Here is a 17,409-nt window from a genome sequence, read left to right as displayed (position 1 = left end):
TTTCCAGCCCATCGTTAAGACCCCAGTGAAGACCCCGGTGGAAAAAGAGGGGGGGGCGGTGGCCATTACGGACTCGGATTCGGCCTCCGAGGAGGATCTGGTGGAAGCCATGAAAGGCTTCAACGAGAGGTTCGAAGGCCTCAACGAGAGGTTCGATCCCAGGGGAAGAATCCTGCTGATGTGATCGAAGATAGCAACGATGGCGACAATGAGGGCCCAGTGGAGCAGCTATCCCACCCGTCGCAGCCATTGCCCGAGCCCCAGGATAGCTCGGTGGCCATTTTGTTACCGATGCAATCCTTATGTACTGAGATAAGGACGAGGTTACCACGGACCCCGACGGAGGATCCAGAACCTGGACTGTCGGGAAGCCCTCCGAACAAGTGGAGGAGAGTCCACCCCTCACCGCCCTTCGTGCCCACAAGGCCTGTGGACCCCTCATCCCCTTCCCCGGACACTCGGGATGATACGGCGACGGGTACAGCGACGGGGACGGACGACGACGGTGGCGATGATACAACGGACATTCCTTCATCACCCCCCCCCCTCGGGCCTCTCCGCCCGACAAAATTGGCTCTTTCCACACTATGATAGCCAGGGCATCTGAGCTCTTCTAGCTCTGCCCTGAGGAACAGAAAAAGGAAGGCTTTCTTTACCAACGACGGGAGGCCAAGAGAAAGACGGTCCTTGCGGTACCGTTGCTCGACGACATCTGGGACGAAGGGCTGGCTATCCTGAAGAACCTTTCCACGACACCCGCCAAGAGGGACAGGTACGAGAAGAAGTTCCGGGTCCCCGACGCCGCCCCCTTGTGCCTCAGGGCCCAGCCTACGCCACATTCGGTTGTCTCGGCAGCGGCCAAGAAGAAAGCGGCGGGTGCGGCGGCTTCAACTTTCACTTCCCCGCCAGAAAGCGAGGGCAAGAAGTTGGACTCCATGGGACGACGAGTCATCTCGTCGGCGGCGACGACGATTAAGGCGGCCAATGCCTTAGCGATTGTGGCCCGCTATGACAGGGAGCTCTGGTTCAAGATAGCTCCCCTGCTAGACTTCCTACCGGATGACAAGAGGGCGGATGCCCTACAGATTCTGCAGGAAGATGAGGTGGCGTCGGATCACGCCATTACGGTGGCAACGGACATTGCTGATACCGGATTTCGCCAGCTGGGCAACAGGATTTGCCTTCAACGACGAGGATGGCTCAGGGCTACGGACTTTCGCCAGGACGTCCAGACCAGAGTGTTGGATATGCCGTTCGACGGCAACAACCTGTTTGGGAAGACGGTGGATGAGTCCCTCCAGGCCATCAAGACCGACACAGAGACAGCCCGAGCCCTAGGAGTCCTTCAGCAACAGCGGCCCTTTCGGAGTTCCGAAGGCAGACAGGGAGCCTCCAAGGGATCCAGCGCTGGCTCTTCTACATACCGCCAGGCGACCCACTCCTCGTCCCAGGAGGCCTACAGAGGCCGCGGCAAGCAAGGAGGTTCTCGCCGCCGTCATCAAGGAGGCCAAGGCGGAAAGGCTTCTTCCAAGCAGGACTGAACCGGCCGTAGCATCGGGCCCACACCGAAGCACCCCGGTGGGAGGCCGGCTGACAAAGTTCGTCAGCGTGTGGGAGTCCATCTCCACCGACCGTTGGGTGCAGGACACCCTGGCCCAGGGACACTCGCTAGAATTCCAAAAGAAGTGTCCTCGCATTCCTCCCATGGCCAGGAAGGAGAATCACGTCCCGCAACTGCTGTTGGAAGTAAGGGCGATGCTCGAGAAAGGTGCCATCGAGCTCGTCCCCAAGAGGCTCCGGGGCTCCGGAGTATAGTCAAGGTACTTCCTCGTCAGAAAGAAGACAGGCGGTTGGCACCCCATCCTGGACCTGCGTCGGTTAAACAAGTACATCAAGGCACAGAAATTCAGGATGGTCACCCTCCAGCACGTGCTGGGACAGCTGGAGGAGGGCGACTTCCTATCGTCGTTGGACCTGGAGGATGCTTACTTCCACATCCCCATTCTAAAAGGACACAGAAAGTTCCTCAGATTCGTAGTACAGGGGCGTCCCTACCAATTCAGAGCCCTGCCGTTTGGATTAAAGTCGGCACCCAGGGTGTTCACCAAGTGCCTCGCTCCAGTGGCGGCGCGGCTGTGCCTGCAAGGGATCTACGTCTACCCCTACCTGGACGACTGGCTAATTCGTGCAAGATCAAGAGAACTCGCCATCGAACACACAGCGAGGACCGTCTGCCGGCTCACGGAACTGGGATTCACCATCAACTACCCCAAATCCCACCTGGTTCCGTCGCAGGTAGCACTGTTTCTGGGAGTGAAGCTCGATACAGTGGAGCAATTGGCATCTCCGTCGGAAGAAAGGACGAAGGCCATTTTGGGCAAGGTTCAGCGCATTTTAGTCACGGATGTAGCCAGGGTGAGGTCCATCAAGTCCCTCATCGGGATGATGTCCTCGTGCATCTACCTTGTGCCCCTTTGCAGACTTCGGATGCGTCCGCTACAAGAGTTCCTCAACGCCCACTGGATTCAAGCGGCGGGCAGCTTCGAAGACAGCATCCCGCTCGACGAGGAGTTCCGTCGGGCGATTCTATGGTGGGGTACCAGTGCGCACCTCACGGCAGGCACTGACTTTCAGACCCCGGCATATCATCAGACGGTGACGACGGACGCCTCCCTGGAGGGATGGGGGCCCACACCGGAGATCTCCACGCAAGAGGCCTCTGGCTCCCGGAGGAGAGGTCTCTCCACATCAACATTCTGGAGCTACGAGCCGTGTTCTGGGCGCTCAAATCGTTCCTTCGTCCCTCAAGGACAAAGTGGTGAGGATCTTCACCGACAACACCACCACGATGTTCTATATCCGGAAGCAGGGAGGCACCAGATCCCCAGCCCTATCCAAGGAGGCCCAGGATCTGTGCTACTGGGGTTGAGGGGTGTTCTCCATTTGCGGTGTTTGGGGTCAGGTTTATTGTTTGCATGTTTATAAGAGTTTAACACGGGAAGGGAAATGGATCCTGTGATAGCGCGGGGGAAAATTCTTCGTCTTGGGTGGCGGGGGTTGGAGGGTGCTGCTACACTTTGCTGGCCTGGAGTGTAAATGGGAGGGTCCTCCTGTAACTCTCTTTATGGGGGGGTCCCTGTTTGGGGGCTCGGAAGGCGAATCCCAGAGGGAGGTGGGCCCGTACCTGTCCTCACATGGGGACACTGTGGGGACGAAGGGGGGAAGTGGTGGACAAAATGACACATAGGATGCAAGATGAGAAAGACACACCAACGGGAGGAGCAGGGTATGCAGCCTGATGGGAGGTGGAGCCCCTTAAGATAGCTAAACTTAATGTGAAAGTCTCAACTCCCCCAATAGGATGTCACTGTTGGCACATGAAATTAGGCACAAGGGCATTCTATACTAATGATCCAGGAGACGCACTTTCGACGAGGTGAACAGGCCGAATCTTGGGGAGATCTGTGGATCATTCCTATTGGTCATCCGCACAGTTTAAGAAAAGAAGGATGGGAGTCTTCTTTCATCCAAGGTTCCAGTTGTAGGTGGTCCAAGTGAAATGGCACCTTGAGGGAGGCTCTTGATGCTGAAGGGAAAGCTCCAGGGGAGGGTATTGAAAGTAGCGATCCTATATGCGTCAAATCAGGGATCCTGGGAATTTGTGGAAGCAGCAATGTCAAACATACAGGGGTGGGTGGAGGGTATTCACATTTTGGGGGTCAGGGTGGTTTAACACTATATGGGGCCCAGAATTGGATTGAAGTGCTGGGACGGGGCAAGGGAGACGGATATAGACTAAGGATGAGCATCTTCTGCATGAAGGGTTTGATACTTAGGGGTGGTGCAACACTTGGATAGAGTTTCAGAAGGAACCAGGGGGATACACCTTTTATTCTCATCCACATGGATACTATACAAGGATTGTTGATGCATAGGGACACAAAGTATTTGGTATGGGGGATACAAGTCTTGGTGGTGGGTTGGTCAGATCACGAGTCAGTACAGGTGGAAATTAACTGGGGAAGCCATCGACCCGGTGGGAAGATGGCTATGTAATGGCACGCTCTTGAGGGACTGTCCCTTTCACGACTTCCTTCGGGAGGAACTGTGACACCTTTTCTCCACAAATGATACAGAGGAGGTTGATTTGAATGTGGTCTGTGAGGTGGCAAACACAACTACCAGGGGTCTGTTGATTGCAGGACTCCAAGGTTAAGAGTATCAGGAGACTTGAAGAGACCAAGTTGGGGGAAGGGATCTTGGCCCTCAGGGAGGAAATGCGCCATAGGGAGAGGGAACAGGAGGTAGTAGTGGCTGAAATTAGAAATAATCGTCAGGAGCAGGGTGCACTTGGATACAGCAGGGTTCACAAAATGTTAAAGGAGGTACATCAGAAGTACTATGAGCACAGTGATAAGGCTGGGACCATGTTGGCGCACAGGATTAGGAGACAAAGGATGGATAGACAGGTCAAGCAGATCAGAGACGATGGAGGTCGGGTCTCATCAACCAGAGGAAACTGCTGCTAGTTTTGCTGCATATTATTGGGCTCTCTATACACCTGAGGTTTCATTGGATGAGGATGAGATGGATGGGTACTTAGCAGGGGTGGATCTTCTGATTCTGACAGAGGAGGAGGTGACAGATCTGGACTATGCAATATCCAGACAGGAAGTGGCCCATGCTATCAAGGGCCTGAAGGTGGGGAAATCGCCAGGGGAGGATGGCTTCTCCTCCTTTTTCTACAAAACGTACATGGGTGTTCTGGCCTCATTTTTAACCAAGCATTTTAATTAATTTAGGGTGGCTCAAAAGTTGCTGCACTCCTTTTTAAGGGCATTGCTAGTGGTAATCCTAAAGGAAGGTAAGGACCCCGCTCAGTGCTCCTCATATAGACCGATTTCCTTTTTAAACATACATGTAAAAATCTTCACCAAGATCCTTGCATTGCGCTTGGAGATCGTATTGCTGCAGCTGATCTGCCCAGATCAAGTGGTCTTTGTGAGGCATAGACAAGGGGCAGACAACCTGAGAAAGACCCTCAACTTGATGGCGCTACCAAGGGATAAAAGAAGGGACTCCTTTCTGCTGGCAATTGACGCAGAAAAGGCTTTAGACCTATTCGACGGGACCTTTCTAATGCAGGTCCCGGGCAAGGTTGGCTTTGGTCTGCAGTGGGTGGCGTGGGTTGGGAAACTGTATCGCAGAATAGTGATGTGTGGGGACAATTGTTATGTAGTTTAAGAAGATTAAATAAAATAAGGAAAGTTAGGATTTGTTTCAGTTGCTGCGGGTGAATGTCCCTGGCTACAGGGACAAAAAGATACAGCAAACATATGGTTCTTCGAAACTGTATTCCGAGCCAAGAGCCAGGGTTCAGGTGAACGGGGCTCAGTCTGTGGGTTTCTGCTCGGGAGGGGCACGAGACAGGGCTGTCCATTGCCTGCTTTGCTCTATGCTCTGGTATTGGAGCCATTGGTGAAACCCAAGGATAGAGGGAATTCAGGTACATGATGTTCAATACATAGTGGCCCTGTTTGCTGATGATCTTCTCCTATATGTCAGACACCCTAGCAGAACGATGCCAGAAATAGCTATGGAGTTTAAGAAATATGGGAGGAGGTCTGGCTTCAAAATCAACCATTCAAAGTCTATGTTTTTACCTACAGGAGAGACCTCAGGGGAAGCAGAAGAATATATTACAGATTCGCAGTTTGGCCTCGAGGAAGTCTCGAATAAGTACCTAGGCATATACATCACTAACACATTAGATGATCTGTGTAAGGCAAACTACATCCCAGAGGGGGGGGAAGAGATATGGGAGGATATGGAGAGATGGAATGAGATGACTCTCTCTTGGATTATGCACCTTAATATTATCAAAATTAATATACTTCCGAGATATACGATCTGTTTCAAATGCCCCTTGTAGCCATGCTGAAATCTTTGGTGGACTTCTTGTGGGCGGGAGCGAAATCAAGGATAGCGCTTGACACGCTGACTAGAGCTTGAGAGCAGGGAGGCATGGGTTTCCTGGATTTTAAAGCATATTACTGAGCGGCACAACTGGGTGTACTGATAGATCACATGGATCCTCAGGCGCATAACCAGTGCATGGCTCTGGAGATTGAGGTTCTCTCCCCAATCCCTCCTAACAAGTGGCTTTGTGTGCCCCAAAGTGGCCTCTCACATAGAATACAGACACACCCGATATTGAGGGTAGTTTGGGATCTGTGTAATGGAAGGGCAGACACAAGATGGTTTTCATCGTGGCCATCACCTCTGAGTTCCCTATGTCCACCACCCATCAGGGATCACATACTGGAACTGAGTAGATACCAGAGTTGGTATAAAGCTGGGTTGAACAGGGCAGGCCATATGTGGGAAAATGGAAGCTACCATACTAGGATATATGTGAAAATGTCAAAAGGAAAAAGCCTCGTTTTTTTACCTGCATTTCCCTTCTGACATTTTGACATTGTTGCGTCTCCCTCACTAATCGCCCTCCCATCCCACCTACTTAGTTTACGGTGGCACACTTCATTGTATGCCGCCGACTCCACTGTCTCCATGCGACGCCAGTTCCTTCCACTTATGTGGACGTGAACAGCCGCTGCAGGGTACTTTTCTTTTACACATCTTTAGTTATCACAGAGCGGGGGACACCCCTGCAGCCCCCAATCACATTACAGCAAACAAGGGTGTGGGGGATACCCCGCAACCCCAGCTTCTCTTGTTCACTGTAATGTGAACATATGGCATAATTGTTCGGTTATTTCGACTTTATAAATGGATAAGAGGTGGGGTGCTAACCTAGACAGGGAGTTTACACTTTCATAAATAATCATGGTGGAGGGGAGCCCAGAGAGGGGTAGGATCTCAAAAATGTACCGTACCCTAGTGGAGGCTAGCCCTCCAGAGTATCTTAGGGTTAGGACTCAGTGGGAGAGGGGTATGGGCGTGGAACTGACAGATGACATGTGGAGGTCAATGTGCAAGTCAACGAAGATGATCTCCATATCCTCTCAGCATAAGTTCAATGCTTTCAAGAGACTCCATGGATGGCAGCTTGCATAAGCTCAGCTGGCGCAAATGTATTCAGGGGTGGATCCGCATTGTTGGAGGGGTTACAGGGCTCAGAGCACCTACTGGCACGTATGGTGTTCCTGCCTGAAGATGCAGCTCTATTGGTGCAAGGAAGAGGGAAAATATTTAAGGGCAAGTCATATGGTGCGTAACCTCTTTGGTGATGCCTTATTCATGGAAGAGCACAGAGGTTCCAGCTAGAAGTGAGTGGGTGTCGACTGCCAGGTACATACATGAGATGGAGGTGCTTACAGAGTTGACCAACGAATGTGGCACAGTGGTTCAACAGGGATGACTTCCGTTTACTACGAAATACATGGGTGCAGTTACCTCAGAAAAACCGGGAAAAGGATGGGCTGAAAGAGAGTAATGTACAATGGAAAGAGACTCAAGGATCTTTATGCCTCAGGATAGTGGAGATTGGGATGTTTCCCTCTGTGTGATTTATCTATGCTCTTAACTGCCTATGTGTCAGGAAAGTAGGGGGCAAGGGAGTGAAAGGAGGGACAGGGTGATTGATGGCGCTTTGAAAGTGCATGTCAAAGTGTATGTGTTGTTGTGAATTCCTATTGCTCATAGATGGAGTTGTTTGGTTCCTGTCTGATATTTGAAATGAAAATCAATCCATATCAATTTGGAAAACAAAAAATAAGTGGTGAAAGGGCAGAGCCCCGGAGGACACCACATTTCACTGGAAGTGTATCTGATAGGAACCTGCCGTGGTTTACTTGTTGATGACGGTTAGTCAAGAAGGAATTGAACCAAAAGAGGGCCTTGTCTAAATCCCTGCCTGCTTCTCATAAGCAAGTTAACAGGATACTGTGGTCCTCTGTAACAAAGACCACCAACAGATCCAACTTCACTAAGAGAGCAAGTTCACTGTTATCAGACCAAGCTAGGAGATCATCGCAGACCGTGATCAACACAGTTTCCGTTCCATGTCTCGGGTGAAAGCTGAATTGTTAGGTGTCCAAAAGAGCACAATGCTCAACGTATTCATGCAGCTGGGTCATGGGAGGCCTGCAATGGGGTGGTCATTTTGAAGATGATTCGGATCAAGATTGGATTTTTTCAAAGAAGGAGACACAATGAAGAGTTTCCACTCAGATAGAACTACTGTTTGTGATAAGGAATAATTAATGAAAGTAGACATAAAATGCATGAGTTTGGCCGCTTGAGCCTGAGCTGCACCCGCAGGGAAAGTGAAAAAACATTGTTCATGGGTTTCAGTCCCTTTAATAGATCTAGAATCGTGTCCCGATGAAATGAGCTGAAGTCGACCTGTGGAGGCAACGTAAGAGGGGACGATAACACCTTGGGTTGGATTCATGTTTGATTCATATTCTGATCAATTGATTTCTGAATCTTATCGTTTTTATTGATAAAAAATGTATTGAAAGCATTAGCTTGAGATACAGAGGGTGTGAGAGCCTTTGAAGTACAGCTAGGGTGAAATAGATTAGCGATCACAGATAACAATTCTCGTGGTCTATTATGTGAGGTCTAAATTCTGTTGGCCTTGTCTTAAAAAATCACATCCTTATTGCTTTTCAGAGCGACTTTTACATTTCATCTAGATGTAGTAATTCTCTTTTTACTCCAGTGATTTTCCATTTGTCGATATATTTTCCTCAAAAGCATTAGTGACAAGTACTAACAGGGGTTGACTAATTTCTTGGGTACTCTTTGAACAAGAGTGTGCATGTTCGTTACAGATGGAAGCTAATACCCAACTCCTTGACTAAAGAACTGTGCACTGTTGTTCAAAGTGGGATTAATAGCAGACAGAGACTTCACTAACAGTATGCCTGGGATAGCCTGCAGATTTAGAAAAGGCTCTTCCAGTGGGACAAGGCACGATGGTGGCTTCCTACCACCATCTCAGCGCTGCAGCTCAGGGCATCCAGGTAGGGGAAGCTTGGCGATGACAGGCCCTATTGAAGACCACCAAGTTTCAACCTTACATCAGGATCTGCCCTTTAATGGAGTCAAGCTTTTTAGTCTAGATACAGAAAAGGAGCTCAACAATAAAAAGACTAGTGTGCAGTCCGCAAAGTTTCTAACAGTCCTCACTAAGACTGAAGCTAAATCGTGACCGGTTCATTACAAAAGAGCACATCAATTACCTAGAACTGAAAGTGTTCTTCCTTGTGCATCAGGCCTGTCAGTTTCTAAAAGAATCCAGGCTCATAATGCTCATGTTCTGCCTACACAAGCAAAGAGGTACACGTGTGAAGAAGCTGTGTGCTCTTATAGTGCAAATGTGGGAATGGGCTCTGCAGAATCTTTTTTCAAGCGGCCCATCTGGAAGGAAAGGGCACCCAGAAACAGATACGCTCAGCAGGTTGGGACATGCTAACCAGAAGTGGGATTTTTCACCCAGAAGATCTAGGAGACATTCTCTCCAAAATAACTGTTCCCGGGGTTGATCTCCTCTTTAGAGGCAAGTTGCAAATGCCAACAGTGCGCCTCTTGGAAGTGAAGGTGGGAGAGCTTCTTAGGGGATGCGCTGTCGATACCTTAGAACAAACTGTCAACTTATGTATTTCCCCCTCTTCCTCTGATTCCCAATGCACTCCAGAAATTTCAGAGGGACAGGAATTGTCAGGTTCTCCTGATCACTCCAAACTAGCAGAGAAGGCACTTGTTCGCTGTCTTCCTGCATCTCTCCTACTGTCCCGTCCAGATGTTCTTCACCACCAAGGTGGGAAAGTGTGCCAACCCTCACCTCAAGTGCTTTCTTTGATGCTTTGGTGCCTGAAGAACTTTGGGGCCTGGAAACACGCATCTCCAACTTTCCCTCCCCAAATACTCACCTGCTCAAGTCCTCTACTCGTTTAATTCCAACTGTTTGATTGTCAAACGTTTCTCCAAGCAGAAAGTGGAGGGCAGGTCTCTCTCTTTGACTGGTGCCTCCCTTTCGAATAGCCTCCCTGCCCCTCTCAGATTGAGCCGGACCTCCTTAAGTTCTGGAAACTTCTCAAAGCTGCTCTTCTCTGCCCCTTTCCCTTCCTTGCTAGCTCCCCCACTGCCGCTGAGCCTGGTGGCCTGGTCCTTATGCATCTCACTGATTACCAGGCCCTCTACCCATTCACCACCAGCTCCCCTCCAGCCCCCACTGCACTGCCCCTTGTGGGCTCCTGTTTGGCAGCTGTGCACCACACCCTTGGGATTCGTCCCCCCTAGCACTTAGTCTGAGACCTTCTCCTTGGCTCCCCTTGGCACTTCCCTACCGGGCACCCACTAGCATTCCTTCCACCTCCACCCCATCCCTATCTCTTGCACTTCTCTTCACTGCACTTGCACAACCGAATGCCTCAAAATAGGACCACAAATTTATTTTTGCTGTTTTGCCATTGTTTTTAATTTACCTTGTTCCCTCCCCATTCAGCCTTGTGGTGCCTTGAAACACAATTCTGCTGTATAGGCTCCTAACAAATGCTCAATAAATAAATAAAATACATAAACTAACTTATAGTCATTTGAATTTATCAGAAGACAATGTGAGAATCTTGGCAGCCAGCCACTAGGAAAGGGTCCACCAGGTCACAGTATTGAGGAACATATCTGAGGTTCTGTCACCGGATGCTCAACACGGCCAGAAGTCATCTCCATGCTTCAGTGGATGATGTCTTGTTTCTTTCTTGCCTAGTTCAATCTGGTATGCAGGTTCCCTCTTCCACTTATTGGGCAGCACTCCGGGTTTATTTATTGAACAGAGGGTTATAGTGCTATCCAACTCTGTCATCAAACAGCACCTTGCGAGACGTTTCCGCTTTTTCTACCTATGCCTAGGCCATTTTCAGCTTGGAACTTCAACGTAGTCTTGACAACAGTAGCACATTAACCTTTTGAGCCTATGAACTTGCTGGACTTACGGCTTGTTTCCTGGAGAACATATTTCCTTGTGGTGATAATATCTGCCGACAGGATCAGTCAGTTACAAGCCAGGTCTTCAGATGAACCATGCATTATTCTTTATCGAGATAAGGTGCCACTTCAAACACAACCTCATTTCTACGTAAAGTGAGCTCAGAGTTCACATGAATCAAGACATTTTATTGCCGATATTCTTTCCAGCCAACCCCCACCCGACAGAGGCACAGAGAATTCTTCACTGTCTGAATGTTTGTAGGGGTCTAGCCCTCATAGGGCATCGAGTGGACCTGGTCATGTTTGGGTGTTTCAATCCAGCAGAAAGGCAGCCAAAACTACTGTGGCAAGATGGATTGTATCCTGCAATACTCATCTTTATACGAGTCAGCAGGATGGCTCAGGGGCAACGTGTTTGTCTTGGAAGGAATACAGCGCAGAGCAACACAAGTTCGGAGCCTGATCTTAAGATTAGAGACTGGTCTCTGATATAAAGTGTGTTACAGAAGATGACTTAATTATGAATTATTTTGTAATGAACTCCAAGGCAAGTAACCACAAGCAGATTGCATGCACACTTGACTAGAGCACAAAACCATGGCGATAGCCTTCCAGGTGCATGTTCCATGGGAAGCAATCTGCAAAGCAGCTACTTGAGCCCCTTCCACACCCGTCCACCCCATTAGCTTTCTGCAGAAACTGTTCCCTGTACAGCAGTTCTAGAGCGAACACTCAGTTTCAGCAAGCAGTCTTCCGCAACATTTTGGAATCAATTTAAGTTCCTTTCACCCTGCGAGATGTATATTGCTTGGTACTCTCCCCTAAGTATTGGAGGTGGGACGTAGGAGTAAGAAATGTTTACTCACTGTAGTGACATCTGTACTCCTAGTCCAAAGTCCCCTTACCTTCATAGGCCTATCCTCCATCCCCCTAAAAATGTAGGTAGTCCTGCCGGTCCTTTTGACGGATAAAGGGACTGAGAAGTCAAAGTGTGTACGGCAGAGCCGAGGGCGTTGCCGTGCCCTGCTCCTCCTGGCCTCTTCCGTCTGCAAATTATTTTAGGTTGAAGCTTGTTGCTGTGTTTACACTCCAGTCTCGCTCCTGCTCCACGGGAACTCCCATAAGTATGTAGGAAAGGGTACTTTGTACTAGGAATACAGTAGTCACTAGAGTGAGTATTTTTTCCTAAATGTTTTGCACCTGCAACCGAGCACAGACCTCTGTGAATTACTCTGATTGATAAAAAATGCATTCCTCAAATCTTACAGCAATTTCTGATGGCAAGAGCCCATCAAACAGAAGGCCAGAGACAACCTTGTGTCCTCCTTCTTCAACTACAAGGACCCTGATTGGCGAGGTAAGATATAATCGCTCCATGCTGTCCTTATATTCCAGTTCAGCAGTACAGACTATCGGGAAAGGTTAATGGAAACCAACATATTACTGCGCAACGAAGGGGATAATGTATGCAATTTAGTTCCCATTGAAACTCCAAATTATGATGGTGGCTGGCAAGACACATTTTTCTCTATGGGGTGGCACATGCATTGGACTTTGCAAAGAACAGGACACAGAGGCGTAGACCTGCTGGCCCTTTCCCGCTCTCAAAGAGAACATCATCCACTTAAAGAGAAGATATGGGAGCTTTCCTTTGACTTTGTCAGTTGTAACTTTTATTTCTTACAGCAGCAATAATTTTAAGAGGTAATTTTGGTCTTGGTTGTCGGAATATCATCTAGCTGGATGTTTCCATATTTCGTTGTTCCTTCACTCTGAAGAGGTCTTTTTCTGTTGCAGTGGTGACATCGTGAATTCTTCTATTTTAGGTTCCATCTCTGATTTTTTTAAATTTAGGAAACTATTTAAAGTCTGGTATGGAAATGTGTTTTATAAGTCCATTTTGTAATTTCCGTCTATTTTATGCATTTTTCTTTAACAATTCTTATGTTTGTACTTGAATTCTATATGTTTCATCTTGTACTACGCTCTCGTGCATTTTCTCCATGTTTGTGCTTTGTAAGAATTAAGAAAAGATAATCTGATGGGTTCACATAAAGAGACTCAACATCATACGTCCGTGTGTATGTGTTAACATTGTATTAACATTATGACAAGAGAATGAAGGCTCCTAAGTGACACAAAAGTACAGGCAAGTAATGTTATATGTTAATAGGCCAAAACTGTATATTCTGATGCTACAAGAGAGCATCAGCATCTCTAACAAATGTTATATTTTGAAAGCTTTTCGACACACACTTGATGAGTGAGAGACGCACCTAAAACCACTTGGAGATCGGATGCTGCCAGGGAAACCACTTGGGTAACCCACACATGGCAAGGAACTGAAGATTGTTGGCATGGTCCATCAGGCGAGAGAGCTGGAAAGCATCATCCCTGTGGGCTCATTTCAGAATATTCTGACACATCTGCTCCATAGTAAGTAATATTGACGCTGTACTGGCGACACTTGATGTCGAACAAGCATTAGATTGGTTTCTGTTAGCTTGGGTTCTCAATTAATCTCATTGATAAAGTTGATTTATACAAACTGAAGGACGAGAATGTTGATGAAAAACACTATCAGGATTTCACATTGAGGGGAACTAGACATGGGTGCCCCATCTTAATTCCTGTTTTGCTTTAGCCATAGAGCCTATAGCCTCGTATCTCTTGAAATTCCACTCACACAAAGGCATGAAAATGTGTTTGTCTCTGACACTTGTGTCCTTGTATGTGGATGACATGCTTTGGTTTATTAAATTTCTGATGCTTGTGAATCTGCTTAGAATCACATGCTGTGCATATAGTCTGACATCTAGTGGTAATCGCAGAGTATTGGATCTTTTTTTTCGAAGATCGAAAAGGGACATCAACATGGCTGTGTCTGAAACACTATACCTAACTTGACTCGTAGTGTACCCAAGATCCTTCATGCCTCGAAGTCCGCCCGGTTGTTTTTGTTATGCCGTGAGGGAGTCTGAAGAGGATGCGTGGGTGTGTTCAGAAAAAGGGAAGGTGTAAGATATCTATGTTCCTTCAACTCCAAGAGGGGAGGAAGGGTTGGCGCATTTTAATCTAAGCAGATGCAAGCACCAGAAATACAATTACGGTGAGCAATGTATGTCTTCTGATCCTTGTGAATTTGCTTACAATCACATCCTGTGTATAGACTAGCGTGCAGTACCTGGAGATGGTGGTGAGATGTGTGAAGGAAGGGTAGCAAAGAGATGCCTTAAAGGGGAAGTATGCTCAAAAATGGTACTGTCCCGATCGTTCGGGCATGTATTTTTAAGCATACTGTAATCAATCTTAAAAATGTTTCCTATTCATCTTACCTTAGTTTTCTTCACTTCTACACATGCGAAAACAACCGGTTGGGCGTGGCCATCTTGCGCTAATCTTATCCATTGATGCATCACCGTAAGTTCAAGTGCGCTCGTGGCAAGAATACAGATCGCCCGCTCCTCAAACTGTAATGAATAGTCCAAACGATATGCTCCACCTATTTTCATGACGTTCGTGGCCAGCGTAGCCAAACATGCCCAGTCATCAAACACGCCATAACGTTACTTAACGCAGAACCAGGAAGATAAACACACACATCCACTCAGAGTGTGTGACTTTTCTTTCTTGTCCCAAATAAGATAGGAAAACATACTTTTTAAAGAAAACATCAATAGTCTTTAATCTAGCAAGTGCTTTTATTTATCAAAGAACGCCCACAAGAGAATATTAAGTCCACAATATGAACAATATCTTTTTGCCATACAGGTTATAGCTAGCAAACATTGCATGCTTCGAATGTTGTTTCTAACTTCTTCATGATACACCGATTGCGATCAACGATCAATTAATCCCAGTACTCCAATTCTTGTGTGTCCTTATGTTACACCAGCAAAACGTTCTAATGACGCACATATTGTTCCTTTCGGGAGAAGATATGGATTCTTTGCACTTTCAAGTGCAATGCTTTTGCTTCAGCACGTTGTTACATCGTGAACGCTGACAGGTTGCTGCTTATTGCTGTGACCACAAAAGGGCAGATTGGTCCCTGTCGGTCATCCCACATAACGGTTATACAATAAGCACTGTTTATGATTATTTGCCAATGTTGATTGAAGAATCCATCCGAGTGTAGCTGGAAACTATGGCATATGCAGAACGGTACAATATATCTGTGTAGATAACAGAATAAAAATATATTTTAGTAGCTGTTCTGTAATCGAATATAACAAGTTACTGTATAATTCAGAACCGGATGAAACCTAATCATAAACACAAACCACACATAATGGACACATACATGACAACATGGGGGAGTATTTGAGACCACAACATGCATGAAAGGTTAGCACTGTGAAGTAGGTATTGCTCCCAATGGGATGGAGAACCAGATGCAGAACATAAGGACAATGATACTAACATTTTATGTTGAACCTCAGACAGATGGCATTATAACGGAACTGGTAAGATTAGTGATCGAAAAGCGAGCCAAGTGCCCTCGGAAAATGTTCAGCCCCTGCTCCCAATCCCCACTTTATGTTGCACAAGGATGCAACGGTGACAGCACAACAGGATATTCCACGGGACAAAGCGGTTTAGATATCACTAGCCTGCGTTCAGCTTGTGGTTGCGTGTTGATGAATAATCATCACAATATGCTCCAGCTAACAACCCATAACAAGGCCAGTAAGCAATACTGCTAAAAACAATCAATCTTCTATTCACTCCTCTTTAAACTATACACAAAAAAACATTAATTAATAGACAGATAAACAAACCACAGGTTACACACTTTTTATAGTGCGCAGTATAAATATAATGCAACATAACGTACTGTGTCCATTATTGTCGTCAAATCTCACATTTGCACGTCGCTGAATTAGTCATTATGTATACAGCAAACATGCCATTTCTAATTGCAAAAATATTATATGAGGTTGAACTTACATCATTGTCTCGTTGTCACGCTGAATAACCGCTCTGAACAACAGATCACAGAAATTGAAACTTCATTTTCATATGTCCACTTTCAATATAGTAAATGTTATATTTTTTTGTGGGTATTTGACACCTTGTGTCCTCCGAACAGTTGCTGACTTTCACTCAAGGCCAAATAACAATAGCCGCCTGTTTTCAGTGATTTAAGCCAGAGACGGGTAGGTTTCGATTTTGTGAAAGAATGCCACAAAAAAAAGGACAAGATGCTGCTGTGTGCAAGTGGTTCAGAAAACCAAGGACAGTTACAAACAGCTATGTAAAATACGTTTCGCAACTGCAATATAGGAATAATCCAGAAAGGTATGTGTTGCTGCTACCTCTGTGGATATATATCTCTGGAAGAAAATTCAATAGAAACACCCCTCTCCCTCGTCCAGCACTGTTTCATGGCACAAAGCGCAGAATATGTTGGTCAGTGTGACCGTATTTATTCCTCCCTTCACCCTGGCACCAGCCCACAAGCTTTCCTGGTGCATTCCATAGTGATGTAGTAGTAGGCTTAGCATATTATCATACTTTTCACCATGTAATTTATGAGAGACCTGTACTTCACTCCATGGAGATGAGCCCAGTTGACCCACGTGGGACTCGACAGACGGCTGAGAACAAACCAATTGTAGCCTGGCATTGTCACGATGCCTGCCCCCAAACATCAGGAGCAGACCCATCTGCCCAGAGTACAGGCACCCAAGAGAACTCAGGGAGACTCAAGGCATCGCCTAGGGGCTTTATGGACTCAGTCCTGGCGCCGTTGGCGCCAGGCTCATATTGCCTTTTTAAAACTGAGCAGGTCATCCTGTAGAGAAATCATGTATAGGCCACCGTGAGGCCTTGAATAGATTACTTTCTTCCAGGGACTATTTTTTCTTGGGTGTGGTACTGGAACTATTTTACCTAGGAACTACTTTATGGTGGCTATTTAAATCACGCCCGGAGAGCAGCACATGCTTCGCATTATTCTGCATCTCTGCAGCTTAACGCTCACCGTGCCTGCAATCCAGCATCCAGTATACAGCTACATCTGTCTTGTTCTCCGTGAACCGAACCTGTAAAAGAGAAGAGGAAGAGCAGACTAGAACAGGAGCCACACCATTAGTCGTTGCTTGCATCTGGGAGTCGCCGCACCTGTGAGGAAAAGAAAACATCCGTTACCGTGCTGCACTGTCAGCAGCAGCGCCGCGGCATACTCACCAATGCTCCTTTCATCCACATGATCCCGCGAGGCACTCTGTTGAAATCGCCGCTCGGAGCATCTGCATCTGCAAAAGAAAGAAAGACAACAGGGGAGCTGCGCCCTGCAAAAGACATTCAAATTCATACCGCAAGATACTTACTTGCTACTTTACCGCTCGAAGTGTCGCTAGTCATCATCCTACGTCCATCATTCCGGAGAAGCGCTGCACCTGCAAAATATAGAGAGGACAATTGGTTAATCTCATAATGAACAAT

This window comes from Ambystoma mexicanum, chromosome 11 (assembly GCF_040938575.1).
Source record: "Ambystoma mexicanum isolate Mex_15411 chromosome 11, UKY_AmexF1_1, whole genome shotgun sequence".
Taxonomy (NCBI): Eukaryota; Metazoa; Chordata; class Amphibia; order Caudata; family Ambystomatidae; genus Ambystoma; species Ambystoma mexicanum.
The sequence above is the reverse complement of the archived record's forward strand: the minus strand, read 5'-3'. Positions refer to the sequence as shown.